Raw genomic sequence first — 27,082 nt, 5'->3', positions numbered from 1 at the left:
AGGGCTAATCTTTCTCAAAAAAAAAAAAAAAAAAGAAAAAAATAGGGGTGTGTTTACTAGCACATAGAACTGATTGGAAACAGATAAGAAACCGTCTAGATTTTGGAGAGAACTGTGCTGCCAAAGAGAATCAGCCTATCAGCTGAAGTCTTAAAATGATCCTTTGGCTCCCAACCGTCTATATGGAGGAAGTGGGCAGAAAGAGTTGCTCAGTTCCCAAACACAGCAAAGTCTCCACTCCCCACTTCAAATGTAGTTAAGGAAGATAAAAGAGAAGGAAGAACCCCCCCAGAGAGCTTCTGCAAACAATGAACAAAAAGATAGGATTGGGCCCTAATGAAGAAACATTTTGCTCCCCCAGGGTGTCCCTGACAGCTCATGAAGAATTTCAGAATTGCTATGGGCGAGCCACTCCAGCGTGTCTTCCATGTTTCCCTTTTCTAGATGGGATAGTTTACTGTAGTTAACCTCTCCCTCTCCTACCATTGTATATTACATACGTGTGGTGGCAAGTGAGGTGTGCGTGATAACTTGGATTTTTATTTCGTAGGTCTCTCAATCAAGAGAAGCCATGCCTAGGGCTAATGTAGAAATTATTGCACATAACCCAGAAATCCAAGACACTGAGTGGGATACACTAATTGGATGGAAAGTCAGTTTGCACCCCTTGGGGAGGGAGTTAGTATGCATTTAGGAAGAAAAGTGAGTATTTAATGAGCAAAAGGGCTGATTGTGGTTGAAATTTCCAGTGCTCACTGATATCCAGTCATCTTCTTCTGGGCACATGAGATGAGTACATTCCCCACTCCCTTACAGTTGGCAGGGAGCTACAGGGCTTGTTTTACCTAACGGGCCATGAGCAGAAACAAGTATTCCAAACCACGGTATTTAATGAAGCCCTCGAACACTCTTCCTGTGTTATGGACACCATCCTCACCACCATGTGTTTCAGATCACGCAGCCACGAGGTATGAGGGTGCTGACTGACTATGTAACAGAGAAACTCCCACCAATCTACTCTGCACATGCAGATGGGCAAGCAATAAACTAGCAATTGTCATTGTTTGAAACCACTGAGCTTTTGGAGCTGTTTGTTTCACAGCATAACCCAGCCTCTCCTGACTAGTACACAAGGTTTCTCAGTGGAGCAGAATCCACACACAAGGGAAGCTAGTTAAATGAGCTAATGGACAGTGGTATCAATTGTTGACAGTCAGAGGAATAACTTTACCATATTCTACACCACAGGAATATAGATACTGGGGGACCAGACAGTCTTCTCTGCTCATCAGATCTCTTTCTTCCTCGGTCATGTTAAAAATGCCACCAAATCTCTTGTGGACAGAACTTACCCAGTTAACGCAGCACACTCTGGAGATACCACAGATTTGGTTCCAGACCACTGCAGTGAAGCGAATATGCCAACAAAGCAAATCACACAACTTTTTTGGTTTCCAGGTGTACATAAGTTATGTTTACATTATACTGTAGTCTATTAGTGTGCGATAGCAAAATATCTTAAAAAAACAATGTACATACCTTAATTTAAAAATACTTTAACGTTAAAAATGCTAACCACTACCCAAGGCTTCAGTGAATTGTAATCTTTTTGCTGGTGGAAGGTCTTATTAAAAAAGCACTATCGGTGAAACATAATAAAGCAAATGCAATAAAACGAGGAATGCCTATACATTCTCTTTCATTACATAAGTAGCATTTATAAGCTACAGCATCAAATCTTGTTCCTCCTTCCTGATCTAAAAAGAGACTATGCTGTTTAAAGTAGATTTGTGCTCATATCAAATTTCTTCTATTATAAGACGATTTTTTACTAGTTCTAGGGCACTTCACTATTGCCACTATGTACTGTCTGTGTTTGTATTTTTACTGTTGACCCCTTCTTTTACCAGATCTATGATCTCCTTCTCATCTGGAAACCTTTTCTATTTACTTTACTTCATCTCCTCCTTACAAATGGGGATCCAGAAATGACAATTCAGGAGGAACTGTTCCACGTCCGTCTGTGCTCCAAAAAGGGAGGTCAGACGCTGCCTTTACTACAATTAGCTCTACAGTAGCTGCTCCTAAGCCCCCCCACCCCCCCCCCCACCAAAGATTTTATGTAGTCCTGGATCCTATTTGGCCAGCAAAACTTGACATTTCCCATTTAAAAATACCATATACAGGTAATTCAGGACAAAATAACCAGGCAAGAGATGGAAAACATGATGTCACTCCCACCACTCATCGAAACAATTCCAGGACCAGGGACGCTGGCTTCTGAACAGCGTCAGCTTCTAAGAGGACATTCATGAAATAAACATGGTCTTCAACATACACAATCTCTGATCAGTCCTCTTCTCCAACATATCCCAACCTGACAGACCAATCAAATCTCCTTCGACTCTCTCCTATTTTAATCCAAGCCAGCATAAGAGCAGACAGGGAAATTCAGTGATTTTAGGTGGCTGGCCCAGTGGCGTAGTGGTTAAGCTTACGCACTGGGGTTTGCAGGTTCAGATCCCAGGCGTGGACCTGGCACTGCTCATCAAGCCACACTGTGGTGGCGTCCCATACAAAAACAGAGGAAGACTGGCACAGATGTTAGCTCAGCAACCATCTTCTTCAAGCAAAAAAAAGAGGAAGATTGGCAACAGATGTTAGCTTAGGGCCAATCTTCCTCACCCACTCTAAAACACACACACGAATATTTTGAATTGTCAGCCTAATAGAGAAAATTAAATGCTCCCTGTTTTACACACACACAGATACCATCTACTTAAATTTTTAGAAGTCTGAGTAACATGTTTACACTTCAAAACTACAATATTTTCCATCATGTACTCCTCCAACATTGTGGGGGAAACTGAAATTAACAGAAACAGGTAGGTCACTCCAAAAAAATTAAATCCTTAAAGTGTACTGGTGAAATTTATAATCTATTATATCCAAAGACTATGTCTGGATCTGGATCATTTTAATAATCGCAGAAATGTGTCAGAAAAAGCAACCACTTTCCCACACACTACAGACTTTCAAACCTCACAATGAATAATGTTCTACAGCATGTCCTCTGAGAATATGAACATCTTTCCCCAGCTGTTTAGAAGCAATTTTCTAGATTGCAGTTTTAAACATCTTGAACGCGACAAGGTTCTACCCTTAAAACATGACACTGACTTCACGCTTCACAGACGTGCAGAGAGATGAACATCACAGCCCTACTTCACACAAGCTCTTGAAATCTCCAGCAGCAGCTAAGCTAAACTAATTGCATCATAAACACTAATATCATTTTTATAAAATATATAGCAGACAATGAGAGTAGCATGAACACTAAAGCAGCTTATATTGTTTCAATATTTTACAACGCCATGCATTTCTAGACAGCCCACTGTTATGGACTGAATTGCATTCCCCCCAAATTCATATTGAAGCCCTAACTTTGAAGACAGGGCCTTTAGGGAGATAATTAAGGTTAAATGAGGTTAAGGGTGGAGCCCTAATCCAATAAGACTGGTGTTCTAAGAAGACAAAGAGACACCAGAGACCACTCTCTCTGCGTGCACACACACAGAGGAGAGGCCATGTGAGGACACAGCAAGAAGGCAGCCATCTGCAAGCCAGGAAGAGAGGTCTCATAAGAAACCAAATTTGCTGGCACCTTGATCTTGGACTTCTAGCCTCTAGAATTATGAGAAAATAAGTTCCTGCTGTTTAAGCCATCTGATCTGCAGTATTCTGTTATGGTAGCCTAAGCAGACCAACACAGCTTTGGTACCATGAAGTGGGGTGCTGCTGTTAACAAACATCTAAGAATGTGGAAGTGGCATTGGAACTGGGTAATGGGTAGAGGCTGGAAGAGTTTGGAGGTGCATGCTAGAAAAAGTCTGGATTGCCTTGACAAGAATGTTGGTAAAAATATGAACATTAAAGGGGATTCTATTCAGAACTCAGAGGAAAGTGAAGAACTTGCTATTGGAAACTGGAGGAAAGGTGATGCTTCTTATAAAGTGGCAAAGAACTTGGTAAAATTGTGTTCCAGTGTTCAGAGGAAGGAAGAATGTGCAAGTGATGAAACTGGATACTTGGCAGAAGAGATTGCTAATCAAAGTGTTAAAGGTATGGCCTGGCTTCTCCTTACTGCTTATAGCAAAATGCAAGAGGAGAGAGGTAAATTGAAGGAATCGTTAAGTGAAAAGGAATGAGGATTTTAAGATTAGGAAAAATTCTGTCTACCCATATTGCAAAAAATGAGAAAGCATGTTCTGAAGAGAACACCAAGGGTGTGGCTGGACAATCCTCCATAAGGAGATTACCCTTGGAGTTAAGCAGCCAAGTCAGCAGAAGCCAGGAATAGACGTGGGATTATACTACCAGACACACTGCCAGTTTGGTCCAAAGGAAACATAGATGGGATGAAATAAAGGAAGGCTTTTGGACTTCTGAGATTGAAAAGGACTAGATAACAGAGCTATTTGGCCGCAAACATACTTTATTCTTCAAGAAAAGGAAAGAACGACCCCAGAAGCAATTCAGACACCCTCGGCATTCTTCTCCCACTACAGGCCCAGGGGGCAAAGCTGTTTCCTCCTTGGATTCAGAGGGTGGGGCCCCTAGCCTTGGTCTCCGTGGACCAGGCTGGGGCTATCAAAACAACTGAGGGGGTGGGGCCACTGTCTAGGGCCAGGAGACCAGAGGGCAGATTATCAAACCCAAGAGGATTATTCTTGAGCCTTAAAACCCAATGGAATTTGCCTTACTAGACTTTGGACTTATTTGGGATCCATCAATCCCTTTCTTCTTTCCAACTTCTTCCTTTTGGACTGGAAATGTCTATCCTATACCTCTCCCACTCTGTATTTTGGAACCACCTAACTCGTTTGCTTTCACAGGTTCACTGCTGGAGAGGAATTTTGCCTCAAGGTACATCATACCTCAAGTCTCATCCACACCTAATTTAGATGAGACTTTGGACGGTAGACTTCTGAGTTTATGCTGGAATGGCTTAACATGAGACTGTTGCAATGGAATGAATGTATTTTGCATGAAATAAGGCCATGAATTTGAAGGGGGACTGGGGGGAATGCTATAGACTGAACTGCGTCCCTCCAAAGTTGAAGCGCTAACCTCCAATATGGTCATATTCGGTGACAGGGCCTTTAAAAGAGGGAACTCAGGTTAAATGAGATCATAAGGTGGAACTTGTACCCTTATAAGAGGAGGAAGAGATGTCAGAGAGCACTCTCCCTTCACAAACGCACAGAGGAGAGGCCACGTGACTACACAGTGAAAGGCAGCCATCCACAAGCCAGGAGAGAGGCCTCACCCGAAAATGAAATCGCTGGCATTTTGATCTTGGACTTCTAGAGTCTAGAACTGTGAGTAAACACTGTTAAACAAATTTCTGTTGTTTACGCCACCGGTCTGCAGTATTTTGTCATGGCAGCCCAAGTAAACTAAGACATCTGCCCTTCCTGGATATTTCAGAGTGTCTTTACCAGGGATGAAAGAGGGAAGGACATTTAACACTGGGTGGGCCCAAAAGTTAATTATCACACAGGCACCTTTTGTTTCAAGGTCTAGTAATATTAAATATTTCCTAGGAAATGAAAAATCTACATCCACTGACTACATTAATAGTAGCCAACAGTAAGATTGCAACAAACAGATGAACTGGAATCTAGGCCCCAATCTCTTTTCCAAAATGAAAAAGGATGAGGGATGTTTAGGAGCTAACCAAGACCAGAGATGTTTCATTTGCTCTCCCTTCCACTATGGTCCACTCTGTTAGGAGACCTGCTAAGGTACATCTTTCGTTACGTTTTCATGATTTAGGATTTCAATCCCTCCCAACTGCTATAATGGCAACAACGTCATATGAAGAAGAAGCCCTGGGTGACTTGAGAGGAACCTTAACAAGATCTGGACATTTGTCTCACTAGGAAGCAGCTGACGGCCTTACTACTTGGCACACTCCTTGTTCAGCAGACCTGGGAGTCTTCCATCACAGGACTGTGATCTCTGCAGTTATGGTAACGAAACTGCCATAAGAGGCAGCTGAGTTAATCAAATGAAATGCACCTACAAAGAGCTCACAAACAGAAGCTATGCCAAAGACTGCAAAAGTTCTCCAATATCCATTCTTCTCTTCTTCCTTTGTAATACAATCTCTGAATTTTAAAAGGGGACTTGAGCCCCCAGAATAAAGACATTTCCCAATGTTCCTTGATGACAAAAGTTGTCATACGACTGACTGACAAGATGTAGGTATTTAAGTGTTATGTGCAAATTCTGGGAATAATCCTTGAAGAAGGAGCATGCTCTTATTTCTCCCTCTTTCTTCCTGGCTGGAATATTGACATGATAGCTAGAGCTTGACTAGCCACTGTCAACCATGAGGTCGACATACAGAAACGAGAACTCAGAAACAGACCCACATACACAGAAGGACATTTGATTTTCAACAAGGGCAATTCAATGGAGGAAAGGCAAGTCTTCTCAAAAGAATTATGCCAGAGCAACTGGATTTCTATACTGGATAAGTTAACTTTGACCCTTATCTCACATAATACAAAAAGTTAATCTGAGATAAATCATAGAATGGGTCACAGACCTAAATGTGAAGGGAAAATAAATATCTTTGTGATTGTGGACTAGGCAAAGATTACTTAACAGGACATAAAACATAGTAACTATTCAAAAAATAGATAAACTGTTAAGAACTTCTGTTCATCAAAAGACATCATTAAAAGAGAAAATAGAAAAGTCACAGACTGAGAAGCTATTTACAATGCACACATCCAACAAAGGACTCTTATCCAGAATATAAAGAATTCCTACAAATCAGTAAGATGACAACCTGTTGCACAAAAGACTTGAATGAGTACTGCACAAAATGATGTCAAATTTTCTAAGGCACATATGAAAAGGTGCTCGATATTATTAATAATGAAGGAAATGCAAATGAAAACCATGAGATATCACCTCACACCCACCAGAGGGCTGAAAATGAAAGAGTAACACTACCAAGTGCTGGTGAAAACGTGGAGCCACAACTATAACTCTCACTGCGAGCAGGAGTGCGTTCATTGCTGCTAAACTCTTTGGCAGAATTTACTAAAACTGAACGTATAGCTACCCTACGACTTAACAATTCTAGTCTTAGATATGTTCCCCAGCAAAACACTGCCAATGTCCACAAAAGATCCATGTATGACTATTTACAGCAGCTTTATTTGTAACAGCCAAAATGAGAACACAACCCACACATCAATTAACAGAATGGATAAACAGATTGTGGTATGACTGATACAATGGAATGAGACTCAGAAAAAATATATATGAGAAACAAAGAATAAGCTGTTTATACATGCATCAACAGGTGAATTTCAAAAATTATGCTGAAAGAAGTCAGATACAAAAGAGTACATACTATTTGGTTACTCTTAAAGTTCAAGAATAGACAAAACTCATCGACAGTAATGGAAATCAGAAGAGTACTGCCTTCAACGGAGGCACCGGCCAGAGGGGCACGAGAGAATCTTCTCTTCCTAGATGGATGCGACATTGTCTATCATGATCTACTGGTAACACAAGTGTACACAGATACAAAAATTCATCAAGCTGTATATTTAAGATCGGTACACTTTATATGCTTTTTCTTCTATTTTGTATCTCAATAAAAGGAGAAAAAGTACTTCATTTTACCTATAGTGCCTGGTAAAGGTTATCAGGCAAATGCAAACATTTCTACTCAAAAATAAAAACAAAGACCAAACAAATAGTGCTTAAGTTTCTATTTCACCGACCCAAAAATAAGCGAAAATTAGACTACGCAAACCTTATCCATTAGTATCAATAAAAACTTAGAAGGAAAATCCAAAGAAAGTAGGAGTATATCAGTGAGCCCACAGGAACGAGCTTGGTCACTGAGGCAAAGACTCCATGTAGCATACTGGCAATGTCAGTGAAGCAATTTCAGTAGTGTGTTTTATCATAACTACATCTGTTTAATAATTTTATTTAACGACTTATTTTTAGTACCAAGGCACTATGGCATAGAAGAAATAGCAAGAGCTTTGAAATCAGACAAACCAGTTTTGCCACTTACTAACTACACGGTTGGGCAAGTTTCTTAATCTCTTTGATACTGAGTTTCTTCACAATTTAAAACAGAGACAATAATACTTACTTTGCAAAATTCTAGCACAATTATAGTAGGTGCTTCAGAGTGGTAACTATTTAGCAATAGCTCTTTGTATGCAAAGTATCATGGTAGGTACTGGAACCCCATCTCTAAGAACCTGACCAACTGGAAATGACATTTAGATATAAAGGTTGGTGATGAAAGGTAAAAATTTAACAAGGGCTATAGATTATAAATTACAGGGTTCCTATCTAGCTAGTAGGATTGTGGAGTGAGTATCCTCTGACCAGTGCCTGGAAAATGTTTGGAAAATCCATGAGGCAGAGGAAATGGCATGAATAAAAGCGCAACCTCAAAAACAGTGCAGTGACTTCCGGTTCTATCAGTAGTTAAGACCAGCTGTGCCACTGGACTAATTCTGAGGAGTGAGACAGTAAGGATAGTAAAGCCAGCTGGGACTAGACAGAGAAAGACCACTGTCAGGCTGAGAAGTTAAGGACCTGTTTCCTAAAGTCCTGGGATGTCACGGAAGGATTCTTTTCAGGGAACTGACCTCAGTGGTCATTACACATGATAGGAAGGGAAGCAAACCCTCAATACAGGGAGAAATAGTAGAGGAGGAAAAGGTGGAATTCAAGATGCTGAGAGGAGTGAAAGAAAGAAACAGCAAAGATATTAGAGTCCAAGTTTATCAACTTTTAAAAAACGATCAGACATTGAGTTTCCCTAGATAATTCAAGTAGGCCTACCTTCAACTTTTGAAACGATCCTGATTGACTCACACGCTCAAGAGCAAAGAAGTATCCCAAACCAGCAAAATACACTGCCCGGCACATCACAAAAGCTCAATACATACTGTTGGCAAATGAATCTTTTTAAATATTCCAGATATTGAAACCTCTACTATAACACAATGTTTAAGGTGAAACATGTAGAAAAGCTAAAATCATTTTTCCTTCCTACTGAGTGGCCATTTTTCACAATATATAACAAGTTTTTAATTTGCTCAATTAAATACTTAAAGGACTCATTTGTGAGAGCTATCTCTGTTTCTGTCTCCACCTCTCCACCAAGACTCAGATATAAACTGCTCTAGAAAGTTGGGAATGTTGTCACCTCACTTGCTAAACTCTTGTGCAATGTTTTTGTTTTTAGGAATCTATCATTCATTATGCCTTTTGTTATGGCAAAAGAATAGCCACTGTGTGACTCATGAATATTACATGAAAAAAATTAAACAGTATGCTAAATCCAGGTCCTATAAATATATGGAAGGTTTATCCAAGAGGACAAGATTGTTTAATAAATAATTTATATAATTATTAAAATAATTAAAATGAAAATCTACCACATTAAGAAATAACAGATAGAAGAAAATGAGTACCTCCTAGGGTCTAAGCACAATTCTTAGCCCTTTCTATATATTAGCTCATTTAGTCCTGTCAACAACCTATGATAGACACTTGTTATCTACATTTTATAGATGAGAAAATTGAAATTTAGAGAAGTTAAGGAATTGTCCAAGGCTATACTACATGACCAGGAAGAGGCAGAACTAGGAGCTGAACCCAGGTGGTCTGGCTCAACAGTCAGAATTCCAGTGAATAAATGCAGAAAGAATGAAGGAAATAGAAAATTACCATGAGAATACCACAGTAATAATTGCTACAGGGAAGATCAGTTGAACGCTAAAATTAGTGGGCAAAACCTTAAGGAGAAATAGGACATTTGTTCAACTTCAAAATATCTCCCTCAAAATATTTACTAATTACCGTGGTACTTTTAACAGATACTCACAAATCATTTGATACTTTTCCTTCTCCTCCCCTTGAGTGTGGACTTGCTTCTAACAAAATAGAGCACAGAAGTGAAAAGCAGTAACATTACAATGGAGAAAGCTGGCAGAGGCTGTCTAAACTATGTGATAAGGTTCACATGTTGATGTGGATATCAAGTTCCCTCAGACACGATGCAATGAGAAGGATACAATATCTCTGTAGTGGTCTTCCCACAAAGTCCATAACCTCAGGCTAATTGTGAGAGAATACTGGACAAACCCAAATTGAGGGACACTGTAAAAAACACATGACCAGCACTCTTCAAAAGTGGCAAGGTCATGAAAAAGAAGGAAAGACTAAAAAATCGTCACAGTTTGGAGTAGACTAGGGAGATATGAGAACTAAACGCAATGTAGTATATGGACTAGATCTTTAAACAGAAAAAGGACATTGGTGGAAAAACTGGGGAAGTCTGAACAAAGTCTGTCATTTAGTTATAGTACTGTGCCAATGTTAATTTCTTAATTTTGGTAAATGGATCACAGTTATGCAAGATGTTAACGTTAGAGGAATATGGGTGAAGGGTATACAGGAACACTCTATACTATCTTTGCAACTCTTCTGTAAATCTAAAATTATTTCACAATAAGAAGTTTTAAAAAATTCAGTACCCACTTGTGAAAACGAATTTCAGTAAACCAGGAATAGAAGAAAGTTTCCTCAATCTGCTAAAGGACATCTACAAAAAAAAGTACAGTGAACATCATCTTTAATAGCGAAATACTTAGGTATCCTCTTTTAAGAGCAGGAAAAAGCAAGGATGTCCACTTTAACACTTCTGTTAATGTTGTTCCAGTGTTCCCAGCCAGTGCAATAAAGCAAGAAAAAGAAAAAGGAATAGAGATTAGAAAGGCCAATTTAAATCTCTTTTTTTTTTTTTTTTTTTTTTGCCAGATGACACTATTGTGCATTTAGAAAATCCCCAACAATCTACAAACCACTAGAACTGAAAAGTAAATTTAGCAAGGTCACAAAATACAAGCTTGATATACAAAATCAACTGTATTTCTATATACCATACTAGCTACATGGGTGGAAAATAAAACTGAAAAAAAGATACCATTTACAATAGCATCAAAAAAATCAAATGCCTAGAAATAAATTTAATAATGTGTAAGTCCTCTACACTGAAAAACAAAACAATGCTGAGAATTGAAGAACTTATTCAATGGAGAGATATACCATGTTCAAAATTGGAAGATTCTATTAAGATGTCCATTCTCCCAAAACTGTTCTGTAGGGTCAATGCAACCCCAACCAAAAGTCTGGTAGACTTTTTTTTAATAGACGTTGACAAGCTCATTCTATAATTTATATGGAAATGCAAAGCACTTAAATAGCTAAGACAATCCTTAAGAAGAATAAAATTGGAGAAATTACACATACTATGTCAAGACTTACCATAAACCACAGAAATTAAGAAAGTGTGGGATGGATGGAAGAATTGATAAATAGTCCAAGTGGATCAGAAGAGAGTCCAGAAACAGCCCAAACATATGACCACTCATTTTCAACAAAGGCCCTACTGCAATTCAAATGGAAAAAGAAAGGTCTTTTCAATAAATGTGTAGAGCAGCTGAATGTCCACATGGAAAATAAATCTTGATTCCCCACCTCACACCATAGACAAAAATCAACTGGGGATAAAGACCCAACTTCGAGAACTAAAACTATAAAGCTTCAGGAGGAAACCATAATATCTTTAGGACCTTGAGGGTTGGCAAAAATGGAGACAGGAGAAATTTTGTGGGCTTTGCATAAAAGCCCTAATCTTCCATCATCCCCCCCCCCCAAAAGCACTGATAAACGGGACTTCATAAAAACAAATGTGCTCATCCAAAGGCACCATAAAGAGAATAAATAGGCAAACTTGCGACCGAAAATATTTGAAAACATGTATCTGATAAAGGTTTCCTATCCAGAATGTATAAGGAACTTGTGTGTGTGTGTGTGTGTGTATTTTGTTAGAGATATATAGATACCTCTCTCTATAAAAAGATAGCCTAATAAAAAAGTCAGCAAAAGATTTAAAAAGGCATTGGGGCCAGACTGGTGGCACAGCAGTTAAGTTCGCACGTTCTGCCTCTCGGCAGCCCGGGGTGTGCTGGTTGGGATCCCGGGTGTGGACATGGCACCACTTGGCAAAAGCCATGCTGTGGTAGGCATCCCACATATAAAGTAAAGGAAGATGGGCATGGATGTTAGCTCAGGGCCACTCTTCCTCAGCAAAAAGAGGAGGATTGGCAGTAGTTAGCTCAGGGCTAATCTTCCTCAAAAAAAAAAAAAGATTTAACAAGGCACTTCACAAAGAAATCTGAATGGCTGATAAAGATATACAAAGTTGTTCAACATTATTAATATTCATGGAAATGCAACCAACTTACCCAAAGATCATTAATTCAGCTCCTCGGGATAGAGCCAAGAGGTATGGGTCTATGGTCACCAATGGCAGTCTCAAGAACATCTGCAGCAATTTTATTTATAAAGGCCAAAAACTGAAAACTCGTATGCTCATCAACAGGAGAAAGAATAAATAAACTGCGGTATATCCATAAAATGTGTTACTATAGAAGAGCTGTCACCAAACTTTTTCTGTAAAGGGCCAAACAGTAAATAGTTTAGGCGCTCTGGGTCATACAGTCTTTGTGATAATTACTCAACTCTGCCGAATGGACATGGCTATGTTCAATAAAATTTTATACATGAAAACATGTGGTGGGCTGGAATGGGCCAGCAGGTCAGTTTGTCACTCCTTGCTATAAAGCAAAAAAGACAGTATCCTACTTATACATGCAACATGGATGAATGTCAAAAATATCCTATGAACAAAAGAAAACCAACACAAAAAGAATAAACTATATGATTCTATTTATACAAATTTCCAGAACACTTGAAAATAATCCATGGTGACAGAAGTCAGGAGAGCAGTTGACGGGGGAGAGGATGGGCTCCTCTGATAAGAAAGGACAGGAGGGAACTTTCGCGGGGATAAAAATGTTTTATATCTTTATCTGGATGTTGATCACACAGGCATATACATATGTAAATTTCATCAAGCCATACACTTTATTTTTGTGTTTTTATTATGTGTAAACCATAGCTCAATTTGAAGAAGAAAACAAAACTTAGAGAAAGATCAGAATACAGATCCGAAGAAATTATCTAGGATTCAACAGACAAAAACATATATAAAATAAATAAAAGCTAGATTAAAAGACATGAACGATAGAATAGAATGATAGAAAGTCAATCAGAAGTCTAATCAGAGGTCTTGAAGGAAAGAGTAAAAAACATGGAGGAAAACAACATGAAGAGACAAAGAATAAAACGCCCAAGAATTGATGAAAGACACACCTTCGAGACAGGGAACACAATAAATTCAGCATAAATGAAATGTCCGCACCTAGCTATTCCAAACACTAGCGGGGTCATCCATGGTGGACAGGATTCAGCAGAGCTTCCAGACTAAGACAGGCTAGGAAGAAGGACCTGGTCACTCACTTCTGAAAAAACTGGCCATGAAAACCCTGTGGATAGCAGTGGAGCATTGTCTGACACAGCACTGGAAGGTGAGAGGATGGCGCAAAAAGACCGGGCAGGGTTCCGCTCTGCTGTCCACAGGGTCACTAGGAGTCGGAATCCACTCGACGGCACTAACAACATGACACACTCTGTTGTAAAACTGTAGAACACAAGAGAAAAGAGAAGACCTTAAAAGCAGACAAAAAAAAAGGTTACCAACAAACAAGTTATTTGAACTAATTGTAACACTGAAAGCAAAGGTCAATGGAATGATACCTCCAAAGGGCTGAGAAAGAAACCGTCAACCTGGAATTGTATACTGAATAAAACCGTCAATCAGAAATGAAAGCAGAATAAAGACATTTTCAGATAGAGTTTGCCATCAATAGTCCCTTAACAAGCTTCTAAAATACATAGTTGAGGAAGAAAAAAAGAGAAAGATCTGAGATCTAACAAGCAATAATAAGCAAAGAATCCATAAAAAGAAAAAATAATAATGTCAAATTTACAGGAGAAAAAGATCAAAACGGAACTAAAATTCTGGATGACAACATATAAATCAAGAGATTACCTGAATTATTTGGAAGAATAGAATTAATAAACTTTAGACTAAGTTTAATATATTATTTTCAAGGAAACTAAAAGAAAGAAACCAAACATAATTTGCACACTAGTTGAGAGGCAGGAAAATGGAATAAGAAAAAATCCAAAAGGTGGCAAAGAAGAGAGAAAAACACAAAGACAGGAGAAAAACAATCATAAAATAGAATGCTAACTTTAATCCTAAATATATCAGTAATTGCACTAAGTTTAATTGGGCTGAGAGCTCCAGTTAAAGCACAAGGATTATCAGAGTGGATTAGAAAAAACAAGTAGGTTTTACCTATTTGAAAGAGGTATTCCAAGCCAATGCCAACTGAAAGAAAGGTGCAACTATACTATTATAAAACAGTGGATTTCAAGGTAACGGGCATTGGGGCAGGAGGCATAGACATCACTACAGAACGACCAAAGATCCAATTCACAGGGAAGATAGAACAATTCTAAACTTGCATACACTTTCAACTTTTACAAAGCAAAGTTGACCGAATTACAAAGAAGAAATTGAGAAAATTTATTTTATTGCAATATTTTTATTACACTTATTTCAGTAAATGAGAGATCAGAAAACCCAAAAGATTACTAAGGTTAAAAAAGATTTGAGGGGCCGGCCCCGTGACCAAGTGTTTATAAGTTCGTGCACTCCGCTGCGGTGGCCCAGGGGTTTCGCCGGTTCGGATCCTGGGTGAGGACGTGGCACCACTCATCAGGCCATGCTGAGGCGGCATCCCACATGCCACAACTAGAAGGACCCACAACTAAAAATATACAACTATGTACCTGGGGGCTTTGGGGGGTAAAGGAAAAAATAAGATCTTTAAAAAAAAAAAAAAAGATTCGAATGCCACAATTTATATATATATATATATATATACACATACATACATACACACCTACCTTGCCCCAAAAGTCTGTGAGTACATATTCTTCTCATTCAAGGAGCAGTTTGAAAAACTAACCATGAGGCAATTCTCAAATTTCAGAGAATCAGTAGCATAGAGGTCTCGTTTGCTGACTACAGAGCAAGTTAGAAATCAATAACAAAAAAGGATAACGCACAAAACCTTCCACATTTGGAAACTAGAAAATTCTAAAATCATGAAAAAATTTTTTAATTCTTGGAGCTGAAAAATATACTACATATAAAGCAACAGTAAATAAAAATCTGTAGTATTTGCAGAGAGAGAAATAATGACCAGAGTACAGAGGCCAGCAATGAGCCGCAGCACATCTGGGAATCTGTACATAACAGAGGTGGCACTGCAAATTGCTGGTGCTGGACAATGACCGCTCCACATGGGAAACAGAAAACAAATTAATCTTGATCTCACGACATAAATAAAATACATACATCTACATGTCAGGTAAATTAAAGAACCAAATGTGTAAAAAATACAAACTGTAAAACTTTTAGAAAAAAGTTTCAAGATATATTTCCTTAAGAGTACAGAAGGATATATTAAGACACGAAAGCACAAAGAAGAGATTGTCTGCAGTTTACACAACCAACAAAGGATTTGTATCTTGAACAATGTTTTCCAATATAAGTTTCTGCAATGATGGAAGTGTTCTGTTAAATAATATAGTATAATATAAAATAATAAAACATAATAGCCACTAGTCACATGTGGCTAATGGGCACTTGAAATGTGGCACGGAATGACGGAGGAACAGAAATTGTTGAAGTAAATATGACAGCACGTTAGCATTTTAAAATCCTTGATGAAGGTCTGTTATGTCTTATATACTTTTCAATATTTAATTTTTTCATGAAAGAATTTTATTTTAGCTTAAATTCCTATATAAAATAAAATTTCAATTCTATAAAAGAAATACATAAAAGCTGCTTTTTAGAAAGAGAACACACCAAAACGTTCACATTATTATCTGTGAATGATTTTAATCTTATTCTAAATATTCTTTTAAATATTATAAATTATTTAGGATTTAAAAACATATAAACAATTTAATGAACACTGACGTATCCATCATAGAATTTTTGAAATAAAACATTACCCATATCCTGTAAATTCCCTAGGTACCTCTCCCTGATCACGACTTTTCTTTTTTTAAAGAGAAGCTAGAAAATATGAATAATAGACCACAGCCCTGGCTCCAGGCTTCTTCATTTTGCGACGCCCATATTTTAATATATTTTTAGGGAAATTTAATATACAGACACCATATATATCATTTATCAAAGATTTATAAAGCAAACACCCACCTTACGACTGGCCAGGTCAGGAGATAAAGCGTTCCCAGCACCCCGAAAGCCCTCGGCGGGCTCCCTCACCTTCACAGCCCCTCCCTCCCCAGGAGACGACCACTAACTCAACTTTTTATGGTATTAATTTCTTGACAATTTCTCTTTACTACTTTTAATGCGCACGTATGCATCCCTAAACGACAGCTTGATTTGACCAGGTTCTGAATTTCACGTACGTGATATACAGTATCCTTCAGCAACTTGCCTTTTTCTTTTTGGCTCAACGTTAAGACACATTTGTGTTAAAACACAAAACGGCTTCATTCACCACTGTACTGGGTGGGTTCCATTTTACGACTGGACTATAATTTACCTTTCTCCTTCAGACGGACATGAAGCTTTGGGGTATTACAAGTAACACTGCAGTAACCTTCTTGTACATGTCTGCTTGTGTATATGTATAAAAATTTATCTAGGGCAGTGGCTTTCAAACTTTTTTGACCATGACTCATACTAAGGAATGACGTTTTACATCATGACACACATCTGTGTGTGTATAAGACCAAGAGGGAAAAAAAAAAAAAAGTTTCAGGGAGTAAATACTCTACGACCTGAGACACATTGTTATTTTCTATTCTCTTACTTTGTGTTTTACAAATTCTGATCATTATCCACTTAACGGATTTCACGACCCAGGAGAATGAGCTTCAAACTTTGAAAAACATCGCTGTAGAGGATAAACACCCAGGAGTGGAACTGTTAGGACAAGGAACAGAGACATCCGACGCTGTCAACTTTTCTAGATCCTTAACTTTTAAGTAAATGTTCTTATCTAAGTGTATGTAAACTTACCACTCTATAATTTTCGAGCTCAAACTGTGAAACAGCAGCTCGTTTTATCTTTTCCTTCGGTCGTTAAACAGCATTAATCACTTACCATGTGCTAAGTAGCCAGTGAGCTCTGAGCGAGACTGATGGGTTAATACACCGGGGGGTGGACAGGACAGAAGGGACCAGGACCTCAGCGAGGCCCCAGAAAGCTCACAGGAGGGGCCTCCGATCCTGCCTGGGGAGGGAGGGCTTAGGGTAGGATTCCTGGAAGAAGGAGGACCTAGGCTGAGTGTTTCTATTTTTAATTTTTATTGGTTTCCTAAAACATAAAAGTAAGACATTTGTTCAAAAAAAAAAACAAAGGTCAAAATTACAGGAGCATATTTATTAAGAAGTAAAAATCCATACCCCTCGTCTTAAAGTTTGATGCTGAGACGGAACAGCCAAAGTTGCACCATCAGTCGTCCAGATCGAGGAAATTTTCAGGAGCCCACATTTTAAGAGAGACTTAAGAGTCCATCTCACAGGACCCATAACGTTCGAGCATAAAACGAATCATATTTTCCACAACGCACACAGACGCAAACATTTCATGTGCAGTCACACCACTACTTTTCGCCGACTTTCTCTGCCCGGGTCTCTCGGCCTTCGGGCCAGCTCGGCGCGCCCGGTCCCGAAGCCCGAGGCTGCGGACCGCACCGCGGGGTCCGCGCGGCTCCGGAACGCGGAACGCGGCACGAGCCGGCGGCGGGCGGAGGCTCCGGTCCCGCTCGCCCGTCGGCGGCCGCTCGCCCGCGGAGCCCGGCGGCACGTCCGCGCGGCCCGGCCCCCTCCCGCGGCACGCAGCCCGCGCCCGCCGCCCGCCGCCCGCGCCCGCGCCCGGGCCGCCACCTACCGTGCGGGCCGAGCCCCGGAACTCAGGCGCGGCAGCTGGGGCGCGCCGCCGCCGCGGCCATGACGGCGCCCGGGGAAGCGCCCGCGCCAGGCCCGCGCTCCGCCGCCAGCACCGCCGCCGTCCGCGCGCAGGCGAGTGAGGCCCGGGGCCGCGGGCCGCGGCTAAATCAAGGCTCGGGGCGGGCCCGACGGCTGAATGACAAATGGCAGGCGCCGTGGGCTTCGCCGCCCCGGCCGCCGCGCGGAGGGCTGCGCCGAGGAGGCCGCGCACAGGCGGAGCCGGGAGCCGGAACGGCGCGGCGAGGAGGGCGCTGGGCCCCCGGCGGGGGCGTCACGTGGCAGGAGGAGGCCCCGCTGGGGAGCCGGGGGGTCGGCGGGCGGCGGAGGAAGAGGACGGGCGCCCAGGCGCCGCGCCGGCTGAGCCGCCGCGCGGGCCCCGCCGAGGCCGGCCAGGTGCGGGGTCGGCGCAGGTAGACCCGCGCCCGCCCGAAGGCCGGACCCGCTGGGAGCCCGCTGCCCGAGGGCCCCACCGGGATGCGCCGCATCGGAGCCCGAAAGACGACAGATGCTGGCCACCACGCCATAGGCCGAGCTTCCCTACCTCCTCTTCCCGCAGTGTTGACATAATGGCAGCCGAATGTGACCGCGCAGGGTGGGCCCGGCCCCGTCCCAAGCACTTCGCGGGGAAATAGACGCAATCCCCACGACGACCCTGTGCAAAACTCTCTTCCTGCCGTCTTGCAGATGAAGATACTACTCAGGCACAGACAGATGAGACGCAAATAATGTTATAGTTACGGAATCATACTCCGTATGCTTGGGGTAACCTCAAAAATGGTAAATGTTATTGGAAGTGAAGAAAAAGAAACAAGCAAATCCCCAACGGTTGCCTTCTCCCCGACAAGATAGGCATTCCTAAAAGAGGCCTATCGACTTTAAGTAGAAAAAGACTTAGGTGTGAGTTCACTACAGCCCTCAGACAGCCTCGCAGCTCTGAAATGCGAGGGGCGCACCCTCTCCCGCTCCCACCCGTCCTCCCCAGGGCCCCCCGTCTCCACTGCTGCTGTTACTGTTGCCTGACGAGTTCTCGAACATGCACAAGTGCCCTTCCACCTTCTGCTCCCAGATGTGCAGTCGTCATTCTATATTCAAGTGAATTCAGTGCTCATCATAACATATCCATTCCTGAATTCCTTAGTTTTACTTATTTCTTGATGGGCTGCTCTCTTTTACAAGTAGTCGTCTTGACTTAGGGCGGTCTTAGAGAGTACCTTAATGCTTTATCTGCTTTTTATCTCGATACGTAAATAAAAATCGAGCGAGGTAAATATTTTGGGTTCACACCTTCCTTCAAAACCTAACAGAACAAGAAGACAATAGATTCACCGATAGATCTGGATCGTATGTGATTTTCCCCCAGGAGGTGATTTGGTTTTTCTACTTGGATGACTGAAGAATTCTCTATCACTAAGTACCTTTATATCCTTATCTGGGCGATGTTTCAGTGTCAATTATTCCACATCAGCTCCTCCCCCCCCCCCATATAGTATGATCTTTCACTTTTATGGACTCCATTCTTCTTTTCTTAGCGTAGTATCCCATTCATACTATATATTATATATCTGAGTAAGTTTATCTTTCATTGAGCGAATTTTCTATCAGAGTCACCAGCTCTACCTGATCCTTTTCTTCCACATGCACCTTCTTTTGATTTGCGCTTAACTCTGATTCTCTCAAAATATTGTTCATTGGTTTTTCTAGGTTATTGGCTTTTAAAATCATGCTGTTTTGAATCTCAATTTTCTTAGCTATGCAGTTTCCCTTCTCATCACGTTCTCATCTTATATTGTCCTTGAGCTCTTTTGAGGAATCTTGTATTCTTAATTTTTTTTCTATAGTGTGAAACCCATAGAAAGAATATAAATTTCTGTACCTTGGTTATGTTTTCTTCCAGACTCGGTTCTTCCTCTATCTTCTACATGCGATTTTCCTTGCTTCCCACTCCCATTGCCCCTGTTATGTCATATATCTTTAAAAGTTAACCACAAACCTTGTATTTGCACTAATTTACTTAGAGTAAATTCCTGGTGCTCTTTCCTCTTCACCGGAAACATGTCTGTCTTCCCTATCTTGAGCTTCAGTTTTAGGGCTGAGTGTCATTTCTATCTACTTTTTCTGTGACCTGAGGGTTTTAGGACGAGTGGAGGGGTGATGGGAGATTGTGGAACTCAGCTTGGGACTGAGTATAGAGCTGGCTGGGGGAAGTCAGCCAGCACTTGTCGGATTCCTTTAAGTCCTACCAGCCCATCTTCAAGGCAGCCATGGGAGTTTCCCATGCCTGTGAGCTTCAGCTGATTGGCCCAGGTCAGCACAGTACCCAGAAGGTGGCAAACTTTCCTGCTTCTGGCTAGATCCAACAGTGGTATGTAAAGGACATTTGTGAAAATTCTCAGGATTTAGTCTGATCATCTTCTTCCTCAGTATGTTTTAGAGGGGGTTGGAGGGTGTAGACACACCACACGTCAGCAGAACCTTTGGTATCTTTCCTTTGCTATCACTTCTCACATCTTCCATTTATAAGGTTGTACGTCTTTCTTTGGTTGCAGCAAGTGAGGGTTTTTTGCTGCTTTCTTCTCTGTCTAGAGTTTTAAGTTTGAGTTTTTAGTTCTTCTTTGTGCCATCTTTATCCATAAGTCAGTTGATCAGACTGTCTCTCTCACTGGTAATGAATTCCATGAAAATTTTTTTTCGTCTTTTGGTTATTCACACAAAGTTCTCTTTGAACATGAATACGTTGACTTGGTAACTGTGACATGCTCGGTTTCCCTAAGCCTTCCCTCAACAACACAGGCCTGAGCGTTACAATGTGTCCCCACAATGGTTCTAGAGCAGAGGCTGCAAACTCAAATCTCTATGAAGTTTAAAACAACGAGGAATGGGATTATGACAAGTAAAAGAACATTCTTTGTGTAAGGGTATACAGATGCTGTATACAGCTCAGGCCAATGGCCGCCATGTTGGAATTCAGGGCAGTGTTGCCAAATCTGTGTAATTTTCAGGACAAGCATGATATCTGGTGTTTCAATATAAAATTTCCTAATTTTGGAAACACTATGGAGGCCAAATGAAGTATCTCTCAAGGCTAAACTGGACCCAAGGGTTACCCGTGTGGTCCCTGTTATAGAGAACCACTCAAGACAAATTCCGTGATCACTGTTTTTCTCTTCTAAGTCTTTTGAGATAGTTTTGTTCTATAGACTCTTCAATGACTTCTCAAAATCTCTTTAGCATATATAAAGCAAGAAGATTCATGCTGACATGTTTACGATTTTATACAACGTGTTGGGACCCAACACTTTCACCAACAAGTGTTTCTAGGGTAACAGCTATGATCGGACTAAGATATGTGAACAGAGGGTCTATATAGATTATGGCCACATTAACAAAGTACCAGGAAAAGAATATTTTTCAAAGGATGCAGAAAAGGCATTTGACAAAATCCAATATCTACTTTTGGGGAAAAAAAAAAAAAACCCGAAAAACAAAAAACTAGGAAAAGAATGGAACTTCCTCAACGTGACAATGAGTGTATTTGTTTCCTATGGGCACTGTAATACATTACCAAAAATTTGTGGCTAAAATAAGAAATCTATCCTCTCACCGTCTGGAGGCCAGAAGTCCGAGACCAAGGTGTCAGTGAGGCTTCACTCCCTCTAGTGGCTCTAGAGCAGAGTCCTTCCTCGCCTCTTCCAGCTTTTGGGGGCTGTTGGCATTCTTTGGGTTCCTCGGCTCCTTTGGCTTTGGCCACATCACTCCAATCTCGTCCTCCATTTTCACATTGCCTCCTCCTCTGTGTGTGTCGTATGTTTTCTCCTGTGTGTGCCTCCGATAAGGATACTTATCATTGGATTTAGGATGCCCCTGAATAACTCAGGATGCTCTCATCTCAAGATCCCTTAACTTGAATACATCTGCAAAGACCTCTTTTTCCAAATAGGGTGACTTTCACAGTTCCGGGGATTAGGACATGGACATACCTTTTTGGGGGCCATCTTTCAATCCTCTGTAAATGGGCGAAATCCCAGTTAGCTTTGTTGTGGAAATTGACAAGCTGATTCTAACCTTTCCATGGAAATGAAAAGAACCTAAAAGAGCAAAAATGAAAAAGAGAACAAAGTTGGAAGACTTCCACTATCTCACTGTAAGGGCTACTATAGCGCTGCAGTAATCAACAGGATGGTGCTGGCATAAGGATAAATGGAGCAGTACATTGAGTCAGAAATAGACCCACACATATGATCCATTGATGTTGGACAAAGGTACAACATGATTCCATTGGAAAAAAGATGAATGGTGTGGGAACTGGTTATCTGCATGAAGAAAATAAAAATAAACTTACAGTTGTACTTCACATCATATACAAAAAGGAAATCAAATTAGATCACAGAGCTAAATGAAAACCAGGAACTATAAAATTTCTAGAACTGCCCTGTCCAATATGGTAGCCACTAGACATGCTACTGAGCACTTGGAATGTGGCTAGTCCAAACTGAAATGTGCTATAGCTATAAGCTATACTCCAGTTTGTGAAGACTTAGGATAAAAAAAAGAATGTAAAATATCTCATTAATAATTTTTTATGTTGATTACAAGTTGAAATGATATTATTTTGGATATATTGGTTTAAACAGAATATATGATTTAAATTAACTATTTTTTACTTTTTTAATGCGGCTACTAAAAAACTTAAAGTTACATATGTGGTTCACATAATATTTCTGTTTGATGGCATTCTTCTAGAAGAAAACCTAGGAACAAGCAAAGATTGCTTGGGTAGGACACAAGAAGCAATGACTATAAAAGAATAAATTGGTAATTGGATTTTACCAAAAATAAAACCTTGTGTTCCTCAAAAGAAACCATCAAGGAATTGAAAAGTGAAGGGACATACTGGGAGAATATTCACAATATATAGATCTGGCAGAGGACTTGTAACAGAGTGTTTAAAGATCTCCTACAGCTCAATTATATGATAAACAATGCAATAAAAATGGGCAAAGACTTGAAAAGACACTTCACCAAAGAAGATACATGAATGACCAACAACCACATGAGTGACACTCAACATCATTTCCCCAACAGCTAATGCCAACTAAAATCACCATGAAATACCACTATATACCCACTGAAACGGCTCAAGTTTAAAAGACCGACAATGCAAAATGTTGCCAACAATGTGGAAAAACTGGAACTCTCACACATTGGTGGTGGGAATATAAAATAGTACAGCTATTCTGGAAAACTGTTTGAAAGCTTCTCATAATGTTAAACATAAACTGACTATATGGCCCAGCCATCCCACCCCTAGGTATTTATCCAAGAGCTATAATATGTCTACACAAAGACTTAGACACAAATATTCTTATCAGCCCCACAGTGGAAACAACCCAAATGTCAGTAATAAAATGAGCAAACTGATGATCATCTCAGATAAATCTAAAAAACATTATGGTAAGTAAAAGAAGCCATACATAAAAGAAGACATACTATATGATTCCATCTATATGAAATTTGAGGGGAAAAATTTTAATCTATAGTGACAAAAGCAGATCAGTTGTTTCCTAGAGCGGATGGAAGGGGAGCATGAGGGAACTTTGTAGGGGGATGGAGACGTCCTATATCTTGATCAGTGAGACAATTTCGTGGATCTACATATTTATCAAACGTCACGGAGTGAAACACTTAAAGTAAGTACATTTTGTTATATGTAAATTAAACTTCAAGGAAGTTCATTAAAATTTTTCTATTCTTACTTGTATGGAATGGGGAGAAAGAAATTACATGAAACCGTTTTTATCTTCATGCACAGTAGTTTGAATTAGAGTTTCCCTTCTGCTTTTTTGTTGCTAACTTTTTCATTAGAACTCCCTGTACATTGTCAGTTCATTTTCTCACCTGTAAGGGTTTAGGTGGCAAAGATGAAACTCAAACCGCGGTCTTTCGTCTAACTCCTAATCCAGTGTTCTTTCACAATAGTAAGCAGCCCTGGGGAACAATCACATTACACAGTTTTACACTCTACCTAACAGGTTTAAACCATAACAACCCAAAAGAATCTTTCAGTGAATTCAACTCAAATCTTCAATAAGTGCCTAGATTTAATTTTTCTCTAACCAAAATATAAGTGACACTTTAAAACCTATTTAAACATAGTTCTTTGAAGGCCTATGGCTTCTGGCCAAACGACCTCTCACTGGCCTTCTGCTGGCCTCTCTCAGTCTCCAAGTCCCTTCTCCTTTTCTAGAGACTGTAATTCTTGCCTCGCAGGATTCCTCCCGCCCTTCCCTGCTCTTGTCACTGTTTGCAATGACTTCTCCGTCCAGGTATCACTTCCTCAAACAGGCCTCCCAGAGCATGTTTTTACTTTTCCCAAGGCAAAGCTGACTAAAGGCCATTTCTGTCTTCAGCTGACTGGCATTTGGTGAACACAGTAAGCTCGGAAGGCGATGTCTGGTATATGCAGTTCCTCTGCTGACGTTCTTTTACATTATATGGTAAAGTTTTTCTGTTACACGCATGCTGGAGAGTGCAACAAAACAATCATGTGGCTTAGCCACATACCAAGATCAAGATGGCACGTGAGACAAAAGAACATGACTGCTTGTTGTTCCAAAGAGGTCAGTGAGAATGGCCCATTAATGTATGCAGCTATGTTGTCTGTTTTTATGGTAAAATGTAGTGATGTAATTCAAATTGTACAAAGTGTGGATATGAATTTTAAAGTTTTAAGTAGGATAATTTAGTGTCTAGCTTGAAATGAAAATACTGCATTAAAAATGAAAGAAAAAGGCCCAACTTTCACCTTTTATTAATAATGAACCAGAACCAGTCAGAAGTGATTTAAAATAGAATCAATGGCATCAATTTTCATTCGTGTTTCATGTGACATGAAAAAAACCAAGTTGACAATGACCGACCAAATGCTGGCCTTTGGAGCAAATAAATAAAAGCAGTATACAAGTGCCAAATACTGATTATTTATTCTGTTTTTCTCTCTACCATAATTAAAATTTCATTACAAAATTAGACAGCAATACGCAAGAAGATACAAGGAAAAGGGAAGGCGGTAAGGCTGTTCATAATTTAGGAGTACCAGCCACTCATCTTAAAGTAAAAGGATATGGCAGGCTGACAATACCTATTCATCTTCTCTCCCTTCCAGACCTCCACCAAACAAGGACATCAGAGGACGAACATGAGACATGAGAGTAGTTGAGAGAGTTCAACGGATTTTGAAAGATGAAAAGCAAATGCAGGAGTGGAAATGGACTTAAGAGTGGAGCAGTGCCCACCAAGAGGCTGGACACTCATCGGTACTAGAGAGCAAGAAGTCAAAATGTGGGGGCATCGGGAGTCTCTATCTTGCATACAGAGCAGCTAGGTGACCAGGTCCCTGTGGAGTCAGGCAACCATGACTCTCTCACCCCAGAGGAAACCAGAGAGTTATTATCTGGATGAAGTGAACTGAGAAAGATGCAGTCTCAGACACCCATAAGGGAAGAGGATTAAAATAGGCGAATTACTGAACATCTAAAAACCAAACTGGGCTACCATATATTATTTGGCTTTAAATTTATCATACACTTTTTATTAGAATTTTTTTTAAACATTTAAAAGATGAAAAGAACAGGGGCTGGCCCCGTGGCTGAGTGGTTAAGTTCGCGCGCTCCGCTGCAGGCGGCCCAGTGTTTCTTTGGTTCGAATCCTGGGCGTGGACATGGCACTGCTCATCAAACCACGCTGAGGCAGCATCCCACATGCCACAACTAGAAGGACCCACAACGAAGAAGCTACAACTATGTACTGGGGGGCTTTGGGAAGGAAAAAAATAAAAATTAAAAAAAAAAAGATGAAAATAACAATGAACTTTGCACTAATTGCATAACTGCTTTATGATATTCTTCATTGTTCATCTTAAATTTTTTTCTTTTCTGTTTGGAGTTAGCAGTCTGATAGTCCAAACTTTTGGTCCACGGACTTCACCAATAGTTACTTGAGATTATCAGAAGATGTATTTTACTTCCCTTCCCAAAATGTCCCCAGTGACGCATAAGCCTCTGCTTTAACACATAAACTCCTACACCTTTACGCTAGCGCGGGGGTTAGCACACTACCGCCTGCAGGCCAAACCTAGCCTGATGTCTCTTATTGTACAGCCTGCGGGCTAAGAATGAGCTTTACAGTTTTTTAGATGGTTGGGGAACAAAAAAATCAAAACAAGAATATTCGGTGACGTGAAAATGATAGGAAATTAAGTTTCGGCAGCCATAAATAAAGTTTTATTGGAACACAGCCCCTCTCATTCGTTTACATTTTGTCTACAGCTGCTTTCATGCTACCACGGCAGGGATTTGTATGGCCCACAAAACTGAAAATATTTACTAGCCAGTCCGTTACAGACAAAGGGCTGACCCAGGGACAATCTTGACCTGAGACGGCTCAAACCTCCCCGTCTCTTGTTTCTTTTCATCCTCTGCCCTTTCGTCAATTAACCTCCAGGGTACTCTCAGCCCAGGACCACCCTAAGCTGCCCTTCCCCTCTTACTCTCTATCCTCTGGCTGCTTTTCCTACTGCCTTTTTTCCTGTCTTCTCTGATCCTCTCCAAGTAGCAAGGCCGTGCTTCTTTCTCCCTCCTCCTCTTCAAAGCTCTCTCCAGCTCTTCACTTTTACTTGAAAGCTTGGCTCTCCTCAAAGATATCCCACAGCTTGATTGGAGGAGGTGCAATCACCAATGCTCACTCAACACTGGGAGAGATTAAAAAGACAGCATTATTCTTACCTCCATCCCTGCTTCTAAGTCATCGTTTCTTCACTTACACATTAAAACATTTCCTTTTCAGCCCATGATATCTGACTCCTCCACCCTCTTCCCACCCCGTCACTATCATCCATAGGCTCACTACGAATATGGCACAATGGAGGGCTTTGGCACTTGGCTCATGAAATTTCTCCCCTAGTTGCCCCATCATCCTGGGCCAATT

The 27,082-nt window shown here is 40.6% G+C and overlaps 1 protein-coding gene across 6 annotated transcripts in view; it reads right to left on the bottom strand.

Moving 5' to 3' along the window:
* The window catches only part of PLAGL1 (PLAG1 like zinc finger 1), an 82,718-nt gene extending 55,872 nt beyond the window's left edge, over positions 1–26,846 (bottom strand). The window contains exons 1-3 of one of the 6 annotated variants that reach the window (XM_008531561.2): positions 26,646–26,846; positions 23,996–24,085; positions 22,078–22,185 (exon numbers count right to left, since the gene is read on the bottom strand). The gene's annotated coding sequence lies outside the window, so the exon portion shown is untranslated. Of the gene's footprint in view, positions 1–9,946; positions 9,991–18,041; positions 18,368–18,641; positions 18,768–22,077; positions 22,186–23,995; positions 24,086–26,645 lie in introns of those variants that run through there. The other 5 variants (XM_070603208.1, XM_070603210.1, XM_070603207.1 and 2 more) reach the window with 5 other exon arrangements.
* Positions 26,847–27,082: the final 236 nt, after the last annotated feature.

This window comes from Equus przewalskii, chromosome 32, assembly GCF_037783145.1.
Source record: "Equus przewalskii isolate Varuska chromosome 32, EquPr2, whole genome shotgun sequence".
Taxonomy (NCBI): Eukaryota; Metazoa; Chordata; class Mammalia; order Perissodactyla; family Equidae; genus Equus; species Equus przewalskii.
Note: the sequence above shows the minus strand (reverse complement) of the source record. Positions and strands in the feature narration are given on the sequence as shown.